This window comes from Pongo pygmaeus, chromosome 8 (genome assembly GCF_028885625.2).
Source record: "Pongo pygmaeus isolate AG05252 chromosome 8, NHGRI_mPonPyg2-v2.0_pri, whole genome shotgun sequence".
Taxonomy (NCBI): Eukaryota; Metazoa; Chordata; class Mammalia; order Primates; family Hominidae; genus Pongo; species Pongo pygmaeus.
In genome coordinates this window covers 53,175,597-53,192,483 of record NC_072381.2, presented here as the reverse complement: position 1 = coordinate 53,192,483, position 16,887 = coordinate 53,175,597, and the positions used below count along the sequence as shown (strand labels likewise).

General features: G+C 38.7%; 1 protein-coding gene across 28 annotated transcripts in view; it reads right to left on the bottom strand.

Annotated features, from left to right (window-relative positions):
* MAPK8 (mitogen-activated protein kinase 8) overlaps positions 1 to 16,887 on the bottom strand; it is a 129,345-nt gene that overhangs the window by 98,631 nt on the left and 13,827 nt on the right. For 18 of the 28 annotated variants that reach the window (XM_054503484.2, XM_054503458.2, XM_054503474.2 and 15 more), the window contains one exon: positions 11,335 to 11,403. The exons of the other annotated variants lie outside the window; for them this stretch is intronic. The gene's annotated coding sequence lies outside the window, so the exon portion shown is untranslated. The remainder of the gene's footprint in view (positions 1 to 11,334; positions 11,404 to 16,887) is intronic. 28 annotated transcript variants of the gene reach the window in all.

Below are 16,887 nucleotides of genomic sequence, written 5' to 3'. Positions count from 1 at the left end.
GTCAGTGGGGTGTTGCAGTCCTCCACTATTATTTTGTGGTTGTCTCGTTTTCCTAAGTCTAGTAGTATTTGTTTTATAAATGTGGGTGCCACAACACTGGGTATGGCATATACACCTAGGAGATACAAATCTTGTTGAATTAAATCTTTTGTCATTATATAATGCCTTTCTTTGTGTTTTGTTACTGTTGTTGGTTTAATATCTGTGTTATCTGATACAACAATAGCAACATCTTCTCTTTAAAAAACCTATAAAGTGCTGAGAAATAAAAGTTCCATTCCAGAAATGCCTATCTTTTGCCTTTTTCACTGGCATTCTCTTACATGTGTACAGCAGTCTTCCAGGGACTAAGCAACCCACAGGGTTATCACAATAGGTTATATTATTTTTTCTTTTGAAAAAGTTATTTTTCATAAAATGTTATTTATGTTAACTTTAACTGGGTTATTACTTTGTAAATGAACTGATGAATAAATATTTTTTAGAGTTCTTGGTTTTAATTTCTAATAAAGTAAATTTCAATAGCTATAGCCTATATAAAGCACCTTGAGATATTCAATAATTTTTAAGAACACAGACATTCCAAAACTCTTAAAAAGTTTGAGAATTGCTGCTTTTAGAAGTAGGAGCCACATCAAATTATTCCCTCATGATATCACAGGGCCTGTGAGGAACTTTTTTACTGCAAATTTAATTTCCTTAATAAATACATAGCTGTTTTCTTGTGTAAATCTGGGCAATGAATATTTTTTAAAAGAGTGTTCCATTTCATCTACATTGTTTCTTAGCTTTTGAGTGTTTATAATATTCCTTTATTCTTTTAATATCTGCCATATATGTTGTGATGTCCATCTTTCACTCCACATACTGATAATCTGTGGTTCTTTTTTTAATACCCATCAGTCAGGGTAGAAATTTAACAATTTTACTATTTCCAAAAATTCTTAATTACATAAATCTTGACCCTCAAATATCTGATACAAATGGAGTTTTCTGCTAGCCCTGTCAGTCCTCAAACCACACTATGACAATGGTGCTATAAACACATCTGAAAGATCTGCAGGCCTCACTAAATCAGTATTTTCCGAATGACTAATACATGATGTTTCAAACTTATACATGGGCAAAACACTCATTTAAAATGCAAGATAGACAAATGGATTTTAATATAATAGAATATGAAAAATTTATTTATATAGTTTCAGAGTCTCCCTGCAGTTACCTTGTTAAATTTTGGTGTAGCACATATAAAAGAGGAATATCCACATTATCTGTTATGATGAAATGAGAAGTATACATAAGCACTGTTGCTATACACTGAAGTACAGGGGCCACTGCAGGAAAAGCACTTGTGAGACACGTTTTTAAATAATACAATTTTTACTTGAAAGAATGACACACAAACTATGTTATTTGGGCTAGGGTATGTGGAAGACATTTTCTTGAAAATGAACAAAGTGTGCCTATCACTTCAAGAAAAATAAATGACAGTATTTATTGCCAATAAAAAAATTCAAACTATCAAGTGAAAATTAAAATTTTGCAAAATTTTTATCTATCCCTGTGCAGGATCCAATGATTTTGCTGGTGAGATGAGTAAGTAATAAATACTTTTTTGATATTATATAATACAGCAGCTGTCAAACTTTTTGGTATCACTATTCCTTTATACTCTTTAAACAAAGAACTTTGTTAACAGAAGCTTTTATTTATGTTGATATATCAATATTTAATATATTAGACAGAAGTGAGCACTTAAACTTTTAAAAATTTATTTAAACATAATAAACCTCTACTGCATGATTAACTAGCATTTTGATGGAAAACGACAATTTAAAAAAAAAGGAAAACCTGGTGAAAAGAGTGCCATTGTGTGAGAAAACATTTTAAATGATCCATTTTCAAGGCATGCTAAATCTAAGTACTGGCAGTCAGCCTGCGGATGTGACAAACCACACAGCTCATGCACCTAGAAAGTCACTATAAGTGATCAGAATTTAGAGGAGGGGTCAGCCCATGAAAGGGAAGAAAGTTTTGCTATTGGAAAATCGAAACTTAAGTGAGGAAGAGGACTGAGGTATAACCTTATAAGGGGGATAATGAAATTTAGGCAACGTCTGAGAAGATTGTAACCCCATAGTACTCAACCAATGAGGAACTCGGGGAGAGACTTGCATGCTAGGAGATAAATTACCTGCTGTAACTGCCGTGGGTGTGTATGCCTACCAGACACCTAGATCTTGCAAGACTGCCACTAAAAGTCTTACTTCCGCTGTTCTTCATGTCTCCGAGTCCATTATTTGGGTTTGGATGGGTGAATGTTTCCCTTACAAACTTGGGGGCCCATCTGGGATCTTTATGCCTGCGTAGAGTCGGACTCCAGCCGAAAAGGGAGATGCATCTCACCCAATTTAGGTGGCCCGCTCTGTCTGAGTGTCCCAGCAACTCGCAAAGGCCATAGACAAACCTGAAACTGTTATTCAGGAGGCAGTGGAGGTGACATAGGGAGAAAAGCAGGCACTGCGGCAACCAGGCAACCTCATGCACAAGCCAAGGTAGGAAAATTGGACTCTAAGTACTGCCTTGGTGGTTGGGCATTTTTGGAGGTCGAGTGTGTGTGACTGAGACATATCCTAGATATAAGGCAAGTGCAGAGTCCCAATCTGCAGTTCCGTTCTGCAAGGGAAACGGCCGATGGACAAAGCGATTCTCAGGGTGTGCAAGAAACCTCCAGTTGGGGAGTTGAGTACACAGGGAAAAGCTCAGACACAGAGACTGAAAATGAGAAACAGAAATTCTAGGCTTAGGGGACAAAGGAAAGAGGGAGCCAAAGAGACTCCATCTGACATTCCTCTGGATTGTCCCTTGGGTTTACTCTCCGCTCTCCTTCACTAATCAGGTGTCCTAAACATAGGGCTTCTGTGGAGCCGTCCTGCAGCTCTGACATCTATGAGTCAGCAGCCAGGAAAGGTGCAGGCCCCAGCAAAGAGGAGCAGAGGCACCTGGAACATGCTGTCCCCACCAATGCCAGTCCCAAGTGGGGCCAGCTCAGGGGGTGGTAGGTGGAGCCATCCAGCAGCTCTGAGATCCAGGAGGTGGAGATGGCAGTAGCACCAGGCTCCACTGCTTTGGAGCCTGCACAACCAGATTCGGGAGCTGTGACTTGCAGCAAATTGGCGACCAGAAGACGCCCAAAGGTAGGGAGGCCACAAATACTGTTTGGCCTTAGGAGCTCCTCTGGCCATTGCTGACCCAACGTTCCCCTGCAGAGGCATCCACAGCCTGGGGCTCCCCTTTCCTGCCCTAGTTAGCTTTCCTAGGCCCAGGCCCCAAGCAGAAGGACTGGCTCTGCCCCGTGTCCCCACCCCTTCTTCTTTCCCTGTTGCATTCGGCCGGTCAAGTTATTAGAAGAAGAACCTGATCCTTTGCAGTGGTCCTCAGAAGAAATTCAGGCAGTGAAAGAGCTAAACCAGGCCCTCATTACAGCCCTGGCCCTCCCATCTTTAGAGAACCCATTCCACCTGTTTCTAACAGTAAACCAGGGCATGGCCCTTGGGGTGCTCACTCAAACATGGGGTGGGAAAAGGCAACCTGCTGCTTTTGTCTCCAAGCTTCTCAATCCTGTCTTTCAAGGGTAGCCCAAATGTGTGCAAACAATAGCTGCCACAGACCTGCTGGTAGAGGAGACTAGAAAGCTAACCTTTGGTGGGGCCCTAATAGTAAGCACCCCACACCTAGTCAGGAATATATTAAATCAAAAAGCTGGAAGATGGTTAACTGATTCTCGGATTCTAAAATATGAGGCTGTATTACTAGAAAAAGATGACTTGTTCATAACAACAAATACTTGCCTGAATCCAGCCAGTTTTTAGGGAAAGGAGAGGAGAACAGAGACATCAGATCATAACTGCTTGGATATCACAGAATACCAAACCAAAGTTAGACCAGACCTTAGGGAAGCTCTACTACATGATGAGATAAGGCTGTTCGTGGATGGGCTGTCTCCAGTGATAGATGGCAAGGGACATAATGGTTATGGTGTCACTGATGGAAATAAACACTCCTTATGTGAGAAAGGAAGATTACCTAATTGCTGGTTAGCCCAAACCTGTGAATTATATGCTCTTAACCAGGCCCTAAGGCTCCTTGAAGGCCAAAAAGGCACTATATACACTGATTTTAAGTATGCCTATGGGGTGGTACACAATTTTGGAAAAATCTGGACAGAGTGGGGCCTAACAAATAGCAGGCGAAGATAACTGGTACATGGGGAACTGGCCAAACAGGTTTGAGAAAGCCTCTTGCTTCCAGCAGAGGTAGCCATAGTTCATGTAAATGGTTTTCAGAAAGGTAACACTATAGAAGCTGTAGGAAACAGGTTTGCAGCTGAAGCTGCTAAGCAAGCCTCCCGGGAGGAAGAAATTAGACTATTTAGCCTGATCCCAGACATCCCTAAGGTAGTATTAAGGCCCCGGAAGAATTAGGATAGGGGTCACTCAAACTGAAGATGAAATGGGTACTTCCCGATGGGAGAGAAATAAGTAAACCCCTGATGAGAGAGCTAATGACCCAGCTAATGTCTATATTACACAAAAGGAGTCATTGGGGATCCCAGACTCTGCATGATGCAACACTTTAGAATTATGGGTGTACAGGGATTTATACCCCTGCTAAACAAGTATGTGGAAGTTGTGTAACTTGTCAAAGGATAAACAAAAAGGTGATCAGAAAACAGGCCACAGGAGGAAGACCTCCCAGACTAAGACCATTTCAAAGCATTCAATAGATTTCACAGAAATGCCCAAAGGAGGAAGACTGATGTATTTACTGGTGATCACAGGTCACCTTTCCAGCTGGGTGGAAGCCTTTCTCTTTCCAACGGCCACTGCCAGTAATGTGGTCAAAATAATATTAGAACAGACTGTACCTAGATTTGACCTGGTAGAAAATATTGATTCAAACAATGGGAGCCACTTTATCTCAAGGGTGTTAAGGGGAATTATGGAAGGTTTACAAATTAGGTAAGATTATCATACCCCTTGGCATCCCCCTTCCTCTGGAAAGGTAGAAAGAATGAATCAAACTCTCAAAAAGCAAAATCACCAAACTAATCTAGAAACTAAAATACCCGGGACCAAACGTCTCCCAACAGTACTCCTTACAATTATGACAGCCCCAAGAAAATACTTGGGATTGTCCCCCTATGAGTTATTATAGGGGCTCCCATATTTGGGCAGAGCTACAGATCTCCCTACTATGGAAACCAAGGATCAATGCTTAAGAAATTATATACTGGCCATATCCTCCACCCTGTCATCCCTTAGGTTAAGAGGACTTCTGACTCAAATGCCGCCTCTTGAGTTCACGGTTCACCACTTCCAGCCTGGCAACTTGGTGCTGATTAAGACTTGAAAAGAAGACAAGCTCCACCCAAGCTGGGAAGGTCCCCACTGAGACAGCGGTGCAAACAGCTGAACAGGGGTGGACTCACTATCCTTGAGTAAAGAGACTGGTAAAAGAGACCCTGGAAGGGAGGGGAAAAGACCAGTGGAAAGTGCACTGAGGAACCCTTAAAGTTAACTCTGAGAAAAATCTAAAAAGAAAACATGGGTTGGCCCCATTTCTCGAAGTTAATATGGCTGGGATGGGCTACTATACAAAAAGCAGAAGGTTAAAATGGAAACTGGCAGGGGACTCCTCCCTATCCAATCAGGTTGGTAATTAGTGTAACCAAGACAGTTAGCACCCCAGACTGTAAGATTTGATGCCTGCCAGGTCTTACCTTGTGGGAATTTGGAAAATCAGGGATAGCTCTCACAGGCAGTTAAGCATCTTTGCCCTGAACCAGATACAGGTTACAGTAGAGCATCACCCTGCCCCACCCAGCTGGGATGATGTATGGTGGACTACCCATTTTCAGGGTTGGACAGTAAACGGGGTGGGTAACTCTAAGATGGAGACCCTTCAAGAACAAACTACATCTGTCCAAGGGCTCCCTGCCAAATAACTGCCACAATTTAGAATGCAATCCTATACTCATCACCACTGACAATCCATCCATTCTAGACCAAGAACCAAATCTAAGTACTGGCAGTCAGCCTGTGGATGTGACAAATCGCATGGCTCATGCACCTATGAAGTCATGATAAGTGATCAGAATGTAGAGGAGGGGTCAGCCCATAAAAGGGAAGAAAGTTTTACTATTGGGAAATCAAAACTTAAGCGGGGAAGGGGACTGGAGTATAACCTTTTAAGGGGGATAATGAAACTTAGGCAACGTCCGGGAAGACTGTAACCCCATAGTACTCGACCAATGAGGAACTGGGGAAGGGACTTCCGTGCTAGGAGATAAATTACCTGCTGTATCTGCCCTGGGTGTGCCTGCCTACCAGACACCTGATCTTGCAAGACTGCCATTGAAAGTCTCACTTCGGCTGTTCTTCACGTCTCTGAGTCCATTCATTGGGTTTGGACGGGTGAATGTGTTTCTCACACATTGTTTTACATTTCTGCAAATCCCTTTATGGTCTGGCTTAATTTCAGACAGCTGGGTTCTCTCATTTGCTTCTATATAGTCTGTTGCCACATCACAGGGCAAGTCACATGGCCTCAGAAAAACTCTTGAGAACAGACATGAAAAAGGCAAATAACACTTCTAGTATTATATGAAAACATTCTTGACTTCAGAGAACCCCTGAAACATCTTCCTACTAAGTTAAAGTTTAAAACTCCTTCCTGTTAAAGAGATGGTAGTCTTAGCATACTTATACGAAAAAAGCAATGCTGCAAATCTCTTATTTTATAAAAATTATTTCTCTATTAAGAATACATTTCTTTTAAACAAAATCTATTTCCCAGACTTTAATCAAATAAAAGCAGTTATCAGTACTCTAGTCCTCAATTAACATAAGCTAATATGATTTTTGTATCCCTACAAATTATACATGTGTGTACCCATGTATATAAATCTCTCTCACATGTGCACAAAATACATAAAAAGAAATACACCAAAATATTACTACCTAGATTATAGGTACTTTTAATCTTTACCTTTTTCCTAAATATTTTATATTTGCCGTTAGTTTAAAAAAATTTTTTTTAAATGCTTCCTGTTGCTCTCTTCCTCTCATCAGCAGTAGTTAATATTATTTTCAAAAAGAGTATGCCTTGACCTTGGGGAACCAGAAGGTTTTAGTTAATTACAATTATGAAGAAGCAGAGCAAGGATAAAAATAAACCAGTAAATAGGATGCAATGGACCCTATGTTAACACATCAAAGAACTGGAATTTAGAATTGTGATCTAAGAATCTAGGATTTCCAGTAACATATGTTCTTCCCATAAAATAATGATTCTTCCTCTATAGTTCCAGCAGTATGTACACCAATAAAATAGTTACACACATTTAGCTCTCTGTGCCTTATGAAATGTTTTCACTTATTCTTTGATCTTATATCATCACTGACTACACTACTTTAAAATTCATACTCTAAATGAATTTAATATTTTTTTTAAAAAAAGGAGGCCTCATCTTTTTACACATTATCACTATTCATGATAACGTTGTCTCATGGCCAGAGTTGCGGCAAAGGGCCAGCTAACTCAAAGCAATACACCACTCTGAATTCTTCCAATTAGGAATCTCAAAACGTTATTGCTTAATTAACTGGTGCTCGCAATGCCATACTAAGGCTTATGGTAATACGAGTGACACCCATTATACTATAATTAACAAGAGAAGGGGAAAGCAAGATGCAGAATCACAAACAACTTTTTTGACATAACTAGCAGAGGAAAGAGGGGCTGGGAGTTTGGCGTCTGGAGCCGACTGTCTGGATTCAGACTCTGGCCCTGCCACTCATGTATGACCCTGCGCAAGTTACTTAACTTCATCTTGCCTGAGTTTTCCCATCTATGAGGGAGAGAGGAGAATAACCGTATCTACCAGCAAGGTTAAAATAATTAAATGAGTTATTATTTGTAAGTATTGGCACATAATATTTGTTAAAAGTAAAAGAAAAATCCTGAAGCTAAAGTTCAAACGCTTTACTAAGTAATGAAACAACTGTAGAGATGCAGAAAAACCAAATTAGATTAATTCAGAATACACATCCTCAATTTCTGAACTTCTTAAAAAGGTGTGGTTTTCAACTACCCCTTAGCAAAAGTACAAACTGGTAAAGTAAAAATTACTTTCAGAGATGCCACAGAAGAGTTTGGCTGGATACAGTTAAAGTGTCTTTTTGCTTATATAAATTGAACAGGAAAATGTTCTGTTTTTAAGGCAAGTTTTAAGACACATTAAATACTAGCATCAACAGGACAACTCAGTTGCTCTTGTTGACTACCAAAAAAAGGCAAAAGTGCTGATCTCAATGTGGCAAATCTGTTTAAACTTTAGATGAAAGAAGTGAGCAATCACATAAAATTAAGACTGAAGCCAACTTCCTAAAGAAATGGAGTGTCCCAGGTTAAGGCAAGATAAGTACAGGTTGAAATACATTTTATCCTGCCAGAAAGCAAGGAAGCACTCAACGATCAACCAGGTCAGATCAAAATGGACACAGCAGCCACCTCGAGACTCTCACTGGCCAAATGTGAGACAACTGATCATCAAGAAGAATAACACCTAAAGTGAGCAGAAGAAAAAAAAGAATTACAGTCAAAATCAATGAAATTAAAAACAGGAAAACAGAAAGAAAAAAAAAGCTGGCTCATTGAAAATATAAATAAAACTGTTAAACCTCTAGCCAGACTAATCAAGAAGTTCGAGACCACCCTGGCCAACATGGTGAAATCCCCGTTTCTACTAAAAAATACAAAAATTAGCTGGGCATGGCGGCATGTGCCTGTAATCCCAGCTACTTGGAAGGCTGAGGCAGGAAAATCGCTTGAACCCAGGAGGTTGAGGTTGCAGTGAGCCAAGATCGCACCACTGCATTCCAGCCTGGGTGACAGTGAGACTCTGTCTCAAAAAAAAAAACAAAAGAAGAAAAAGAGAGAAGGCACAAATTACTAATGTAACAAATGGAAGAGGGGTCATCATTACTTATCCCAAGTACATTAAAAGTACAACAAAGGAATACTATGAACTACTCTGTACACCAAAAATTTAGTAAGATGAAATGAGCCAATATTCTGTGAAAGACACAATCTACCAAAGTTCTCACAAAGAGAAACAGATAACCTGAACAAACCTGTAACTATTAAAGAAACTGAATCAATAATCTGAATAGATCTGTATCTATTAAAAAATTGAATCAACAGTTATTAACCTTTTAAAACAGAAAACACCAGGCCCGAACAGTTTTACCGGTGAATTCTTCCAAACATTTAAGGAAAAAAGTGATACCAATTCTCTACAATCTCTTGCAGAAAATAAAAACAGAAGGAACATTTCCTGACTTATTCTAAAAGAGCAGCATTACTCTAATATTAATAATAAAAAAAAAGAGATTGTAAGAAAAGAAAGCTACAGACCAGTATCTTTCATGAACACAGGTAACAAAAATCCTCAACAAAATATTAGTAAACTGAATCCAATAATGTAGGAAAGGAATTATTCACCATAACCAGGAGAGATTTATCCCAGGTATGCAAGTCTGGTTCTAAAATCTACTAATGTAACCCTAATCCACCACATCAACAGGCTAATGAAGATAAATCAAATGGTCATATCAATGGATGCAGACAAAGCATCTGACAAAATCTAACACCACTCATGATGAAAACGGTCAGAAAACCAAGAATGGAGAAGAATTTCCTCAATTTGATTTTTTTTTGAGACAGAGTCTCGCTGTCGCCCAGGCTGGAGTGCAGTGGTGCGATCTCGGCTCACTGCAGTCTCCGCCCCCTGGGGTTCACGCCATTCTCTTGCCTCAGCCTCCCGAGTAGCTGGGACTACAGGCGCCCGTCACCTTGCCTGGCTAATTTTTTGTATTTTTAGTAGAGACGGGGTTTCACCATGTTAGCCAGGATGGTCTCGATCTCCTGACCTCGTGATCTGCCCGCCTCGGCCTCCCAAAGTGCTGGGATTACAGGCGTGAGCCACCGCGCCTGGCCCTCAATTTGATTTTTTAAAAAAATCTACTCTACTCCCCTCAAAACACCCTCTACAGTGAACATAGTACTTAATGGTGAAAAACTACTTTCCCCCCAAGAACAAGGCAAAAATGTCTCCTCCCATTACTCCTATTCAACATCATACCTAAAGTCCTAAATACTGCAATAAGACAATAAAAGGGAAGAAAAGGCATACAGATGGAGGGGGGAGAAGAAATAAAACTGTTTTTGTTTGCAGATGACATGATTGTCTACTTAGAAATTTCTGAAGAATTGAACAACAAAAAACAAACAAAAAACCCTCCTACTTGATACAGCTGTTTCCACTGGGTGTGAGTTAACAATTCTGATACTGCTATAAGACCTAGGTTGGAATTGAACAACTAAGTAAATACATGGTGTGTGCTGGGAGGCAGGTTTCCTGCTACTGGAGGAAATTTACTGGTCACTAAGGGGAGGACCAGGAATGATCCATATGGTAATAGATTAGAGTTGAAGACATTAAGAATTCATGTTTAGCTTATATAGATACAGATGGTTACAAATATTCATGCACATATAAATATTGATATATAATGTTAAATACTTATATGTGTCTCTCTAGACACATAGATATACAGATATTTCTAATATATGAATATATTTCTTTGCTCTATCTGCTGAGAGTACCTAAAAAACAACATCCCAGTAGCAACAAGCGCACCTAGATCTTTGTTTCTAATATCATTTTCTAATTAAAGGAAACAGTGCTCCTTAGAGAAATGGCTGATCCCAGGACTAGGGTAGAAAACATACAAGATGAGCTGGGAGCATCCTGCAGTGCCAGAAAGGAAGTGCTCAAAAAACACCCACACTGATGGAAGTACGTCAAAGGCACAGGAGCTAACTAAAGGGGTTCCCAATGGCCAAATCTGAAACAATGTGAGTAGCAAAATTAAGTATTAATAGTATTGGACTATAACCCAAAGTATAAAATAAGCAACCATGAGTCCATACTGATATAAACGACAGAATAAATTACTAAATGGGAGAAAATAAAAATCTCCTGCACAGAAGGATTCCAAATATTAATAATTTATGTAGATACTCTGCCGTCAAGAAGCAGGACATAACTCCCTAAAGTGTGGGCTGTGCATGGTCACCTTTCCCCAGTAGTACAGTATGAAAAGGAGGAAAAAAGAGTAACTTTACAATGGAAAAATCAGACAAACATTACCTCAGCCAGGTGATCAAAGTAAAAATCAAGTCATAAATTATGTTAACAGTACATACCCTTGACAGGATGTGATGAAATGATGCTTTACCTCTGTGATTTTCCTTCTAGAAACCCATAAGGCCAGTCTAAAAATGAGAAAAACATCAAATTCCAATAAAACGGTATCCCACAAAATATTTGAGCAGTCAAGGTCATCAAAAAAAGGAATATCTGAGAAACTCACAGCCAAGAAATCCTAAGGAGATATGACAACAAAATGTAATGTGGTATTCCAGATGGGATCTTGTAAAAACAAAACAGAAACACTAGCTAAAAACTAAGAAAAGCTGAATAAGCTATGGATTTTAGTTAATAATGTACCAATAATTTTCACTAATCGTAATAAATGTGCCATGCAAACATACGATGTTAATTATAGGAGAAATTGGGTCTGGGGTATATGGAAACTGTAGTATATACTCAATTTTTCTGTAAAACTAAAACTTCTACAAATGAAGACTATTTTAAAAAGAATGACTGAAATGATCATAAAACTTCTGAAAAAAACAAAAATCCCTGTGATACAGAGAGACTGAAAGTTATGTGCCACTTTTTGAAGATGACTACTCCAAATTGGTTAAATTTTCAAAATTGGTATGTTAAAGAGTTGGTATATTAAAGAGAAATAAACATTTATCTCATCTTGTTAGGAAGAACTGTAGTTCAATCCCAGTTGACAAGAGGGAAAGGTCTTCTTAACAGAGGAAAGCTAGTTAATATTAATTGATCAAGAAGGATGATAGGTGGGAGGCCAAGGTGGGCAGATCACTTGAGGTCAGGAGTTCGAGACCAGCCTGGCCAATATGGTGAAACCCCGTCTCTACTAAAAATATGAAAATTAGCCAGGCACGGTGGTGTGTGCCTGTAGTCTCAGCTACTCGGGAGGCAGAGGTGAGAGAATCGCTTGAACCCAGGAGGTGGAGGTTGCAGTGACCAGAGATTGTGCCACTGCACTCCAGCCTGGGTGACACAGCAAGACTCCATCTCAAAAAATAAAAATAAAAATAAAAATAAGGAGGATACGGTTAGAAAAACAAAAAAACAAAAACAAAAAAACACCATTTGCAAGCCCAAATGAAATAACTGATTCAAAGCTCACCAAGAGACACTCAACACATAGGTAAAAGGCTGCTGGAAAACAGGATATTCAAAGGGAACCAAAATGTCATCTCACTGATCTGCTGATTGTCAAGGGGAAACCCGTTGTTATAATGGATAGATCTGGTGAATACCACCTTAACACCAAATGATCACACTTTAGGCAAACCACCTGATGCCTGTGTTATGAGTCAATATAATGTACACAGGAGTAACTAAGCCAAAAAAAACTAACTATAATCCAGCCTTTAGGCTCAATCTTCTACTTCAGGAAACACAGTGGGAATTGAGATAAAAGTTAATTGCTACAAGAAAACAATCAGACAAATCCAAAATATGGGAAACATTCTATATGACAAATGGCCTGGTCTCTTCAAGAAGCCAATATCATGAGTGTTAAAAAAAAAAAAAAAAAAAAAAGAAAACAGGACAACTGTTGTATGTTAAAAGTGACTAAAGCAACAACAATCAAATGTAGTTCATAAACTGAATATTGGTTTGAAAAAACCAATTACAAGTTGACCTTTTTGGAGGAGAGGGGCGGAACAAGATGGAAGAATAGGACTCTCCAGTGATTGTCCCCTAACAGAAACATCAATTTGAACACCATCCATGCACGAAAACACCTTCACAAGAGCTATGGAAACTAGGTGAGATATCACAGTACCTGGTTGCAGCACAAACTGACCTTTTGGGGGAATAATTAGCAAAACTTGAATATGAACTAGATATTAAGGGCTTAAGTATGACATATGTAAGAGAACGTGTTTACTTTTAGGAGAGACATAAACGAATATGACAAAAAAGCTAACAACTACAATATCCAAATGAAGTATACAGGTGTTTACCGTAATATTCTTTCAATGTGTATGTCTGAACATTCTTCAGTTGGGAGTGATGTGGGAGAATGAAGTCACTTTAAAAAGTGGGTGAGGATGGTGACCAAAATGTTCAGTTGTAAGGAACCAAAAAACAGTAATAGCCGATTCTACTGACAGGTGTAACAAAGAAACACACTGATCTTAAACTAGGTTCCTATGACACATATACTGGAAGATGGCGCCAAAAAAGAGAGGGCATCATTTTACTAAACAATTCCTATCCTCAAAAAGTGTAAAATATCAACCAAAACTCTGCTGATAAAACCTTCTGAAATACACCCAGTATCTATCATTTTCTTAAGAGAAGAAGGGGCTATTAAAGATATACCATTTTTCCTCAATAACATTTAAGATGGATGGAAAACTTTGTGATTTTGAAATTTAAGAAGTATGGGAATAGTTTAGAGAATCAAAAACAAAAACTCTTTAAGACCTTACATTTATTTTCATACATAAATGAAGATGGCATGCTAAATCAAAATCAGTATCATTTTGTATCTCTCATATTAATAATGGGTTCTATGAAATTAAATTCTTTCTGCAATCCCTTACATACTACTGGCTGCGCAGATTTATACTGCTGTAAGACACAACCATAAGTCCAGCCCCAAAGTTGACTCCTTCAATTAATGACTCAGTATCCTAGGGTTTCTCTGCGAAATTTAAAAATTTTATTCAACACAACTAAGTAGATACTTCTCAAAGCCACCCCCATAATACCTAGATTCTACAGCCTTTTAATTATGACAATATCATTACAACAAATATGTCAGCTCCTTTGATACATGACTGCCCTTTTACACTCCTAATAGACATGAAAATGTTACCCTATACCTTTATCTTTCCCAAACTTTGCAAAAATATCTAGTTTTCCCTGCCATTTTCCCTCCCATTTCTATTCCTAAGGCTATTTCCCCCTTTTCTAATAATTTCTATAATCTGTAGAAACTGGTACCCAAAATCTTACCCTCAGGAAAAACTGAAACCACATATACTACAATTTCAAACAGAGACTCTTATGACATAAATCTTGATCAACCTAACAAATCACTTTCCTTAAAATGGTGAACCAGATAATTCAAACCAATTATCTTACTGGGAGCAACTAGAAAAACTGGACACCTGCCCAAGTCCCCAGGAAAAAAAAAATGTTTTAAAAATCAAAACCAAAAAACCTGTTTGAGGGCATCAGAGTGCCAAGGTAGTGAAAAAGCATGAAGACCAAGATCTGGGAGAGTAAGGAAAAGCTCATAAGGGAGTCTGGCATCCGTGGCCATTTCTCCTCCTGAAGGGATCTGCCAATTCCAAAGAGGTGACTGAGAAGCTGAGCTTGAACTTGCAATAGATTTACATGACTAGAGAGGATTAAATATTGGAGTTAAGGGCCCAAGAAAGTGTGGGGGTGGGGGCATGTGGGGCTGATAACACCCCTGGCTTTATGCTAGGACTCCAAGGGGTCGTATCTAGAAGTAAATAAAACATAAAATAGACCAGCCTTCGTAGACTCCAGAACCCAGTTTTGAAACATCATAGTCTCTGACTGGATTAAGATGATTCGGGATTGCTAGTGCCACTAGCTTGCCTCCTGCCAAAAGTCAACAAAAATCCTCTCTAGAAGGAGATAGCATCATTCCCAAACCTTAAATTATCTATATAATTTTCCTTATATAATGTCTTAAGTTATTCGACACAGACATGCTTAATATATTCAAAAAAGTTTTTTTTTTTTTTTTTTTTTGGAGAATCATGAAAGACTGGCACAGTACAAAACCCTGCTAACTTCAAAATTTCAAATACTTCACTCCATAATCCTTACATTCATCTCTGATGAATTCTTTTTAGGAATTCCCATAGCTGTTCTATGCCCTCCTTACTGCCCTTCAGTCCACATGCACTTGAAAACTTTACTGAAGTAAGAAAAATCAGTCATCCAATCTAAAAGGAATTCATACACTCACAGACAGACCCTCTAACCTGTCTTCTCTGTATATTACCTGAGAGGGAACATACTCCACTAAGTTGCCACAAGCAAGTGAACTCTAATGGGGAGACACCATAGGTTTTCCAACATTTTCCAACATAACCTATTACACACACACCTCTGTGTCTATCTATATATAAATATACTCACACATCTATGGGAAACACAACTTTCAAAAAATTCTGAACTACAGTAATCAACACACTGTGGGAACCTAAGAATAGACACACAGATCAATGGAATAGAATTCAGAGTCCAGAAATAAATCTGCCTTTTTTTCAAGAATGCCCAAGACAATTTGGTAAGAAAGAATAGTATTTTCAACAAATGGAGCTAGGACAACTGCATGTCTATATGCAGAAGAATTACCTCATACGCCTTCCTTATACCATACACCATAAAATTAACTCAAAATGGATCACAGACCTAAATGTAAGAGCTAAAACTATAAAACTCAGAAGAAAATGCAGAGGTTGTCTTCATGACCCTGAGTTAAGCATTGGCTTCTTATAAAAGATTCCAAAAGCACAAGGGAAAAACAAATACATTGGATTTCTTTACTGAAATTAAAACTTTTTGTGCTACAAATGATGCCATCAAGAAAGTAAAAAGACTACCTCCAAAACAGGAGAAAATATTTATAAACCATACATCTGTTAAGCAACTTGTATCTATAATATATAAAGAACTCTTTGGCCAGGCAAGGAAGCTCATGTTCGTAATCCCAGCACTTTTGGAGGCCAAGGTGGGAGGATCACTTGAGCCCAGGAGTTACAGCACCTGGGCAGCAGAGTGAGACCCCATCTCTGCAAAAAATTTTAAAAATTAGCACGGCACACCTGTGGTCCTAGCTACTTGTGAGGCTGGGAAGGGAGGATCATTTGAGTGCAAGAGTTTGAGGCTGCAGTGAGCCCAGGTTGCATCACTGCACTCCAGGATGGGTGACAGAGCAAGACTCCCATCTCTTAAAACAAACAAACAAACAAAAAAAAACACTCTTACAACATAATAAAAAGATAAATAACTCAATTTTTAAAATAGGCAAAGAATCTGAAATATTTCTCCAGAAGATATAAAAGTGGCCAAGAAGCACATGAAACGATGTTCAATATCATTAGCTATCAGGGAAATGCAATTTAAAATCACAATGGGATACCACTTCACACTCATCAGGATGGCTATTTTCAAGACAGACAATAACAAGCTTGAATAGGATGTGGAGAATTTGGAATCTTCACACCTTGCTGGTGGAAATGTAAAATGGTGCAGCCACTTTGAAAAACCGTTTGGCAGTTCTTCAAAATAATAAGCACAGAGTTACCCATATGACCCAGCAATTCCACTCTTGGATACATATCCAAGAGAAATGAAAACATACAACACAAAAAAACTTGTGTACGAATGTTCATATTCATAACTTGTGTACTATATTACTTACTATAGCCAAAAAGTGGAAACAATCCAAATGCCCATCAAATGAAGTGTAGGTAAATAAAATGTAGCATATCGTACAACCAAATAATATTTGACCATAAAAAGAAATGAAGGTCAGGCACTGTGGTTCATGCCTCTAATCTCAGCAGCACTTTGGGAGCTCAAGGTGAGAGGAT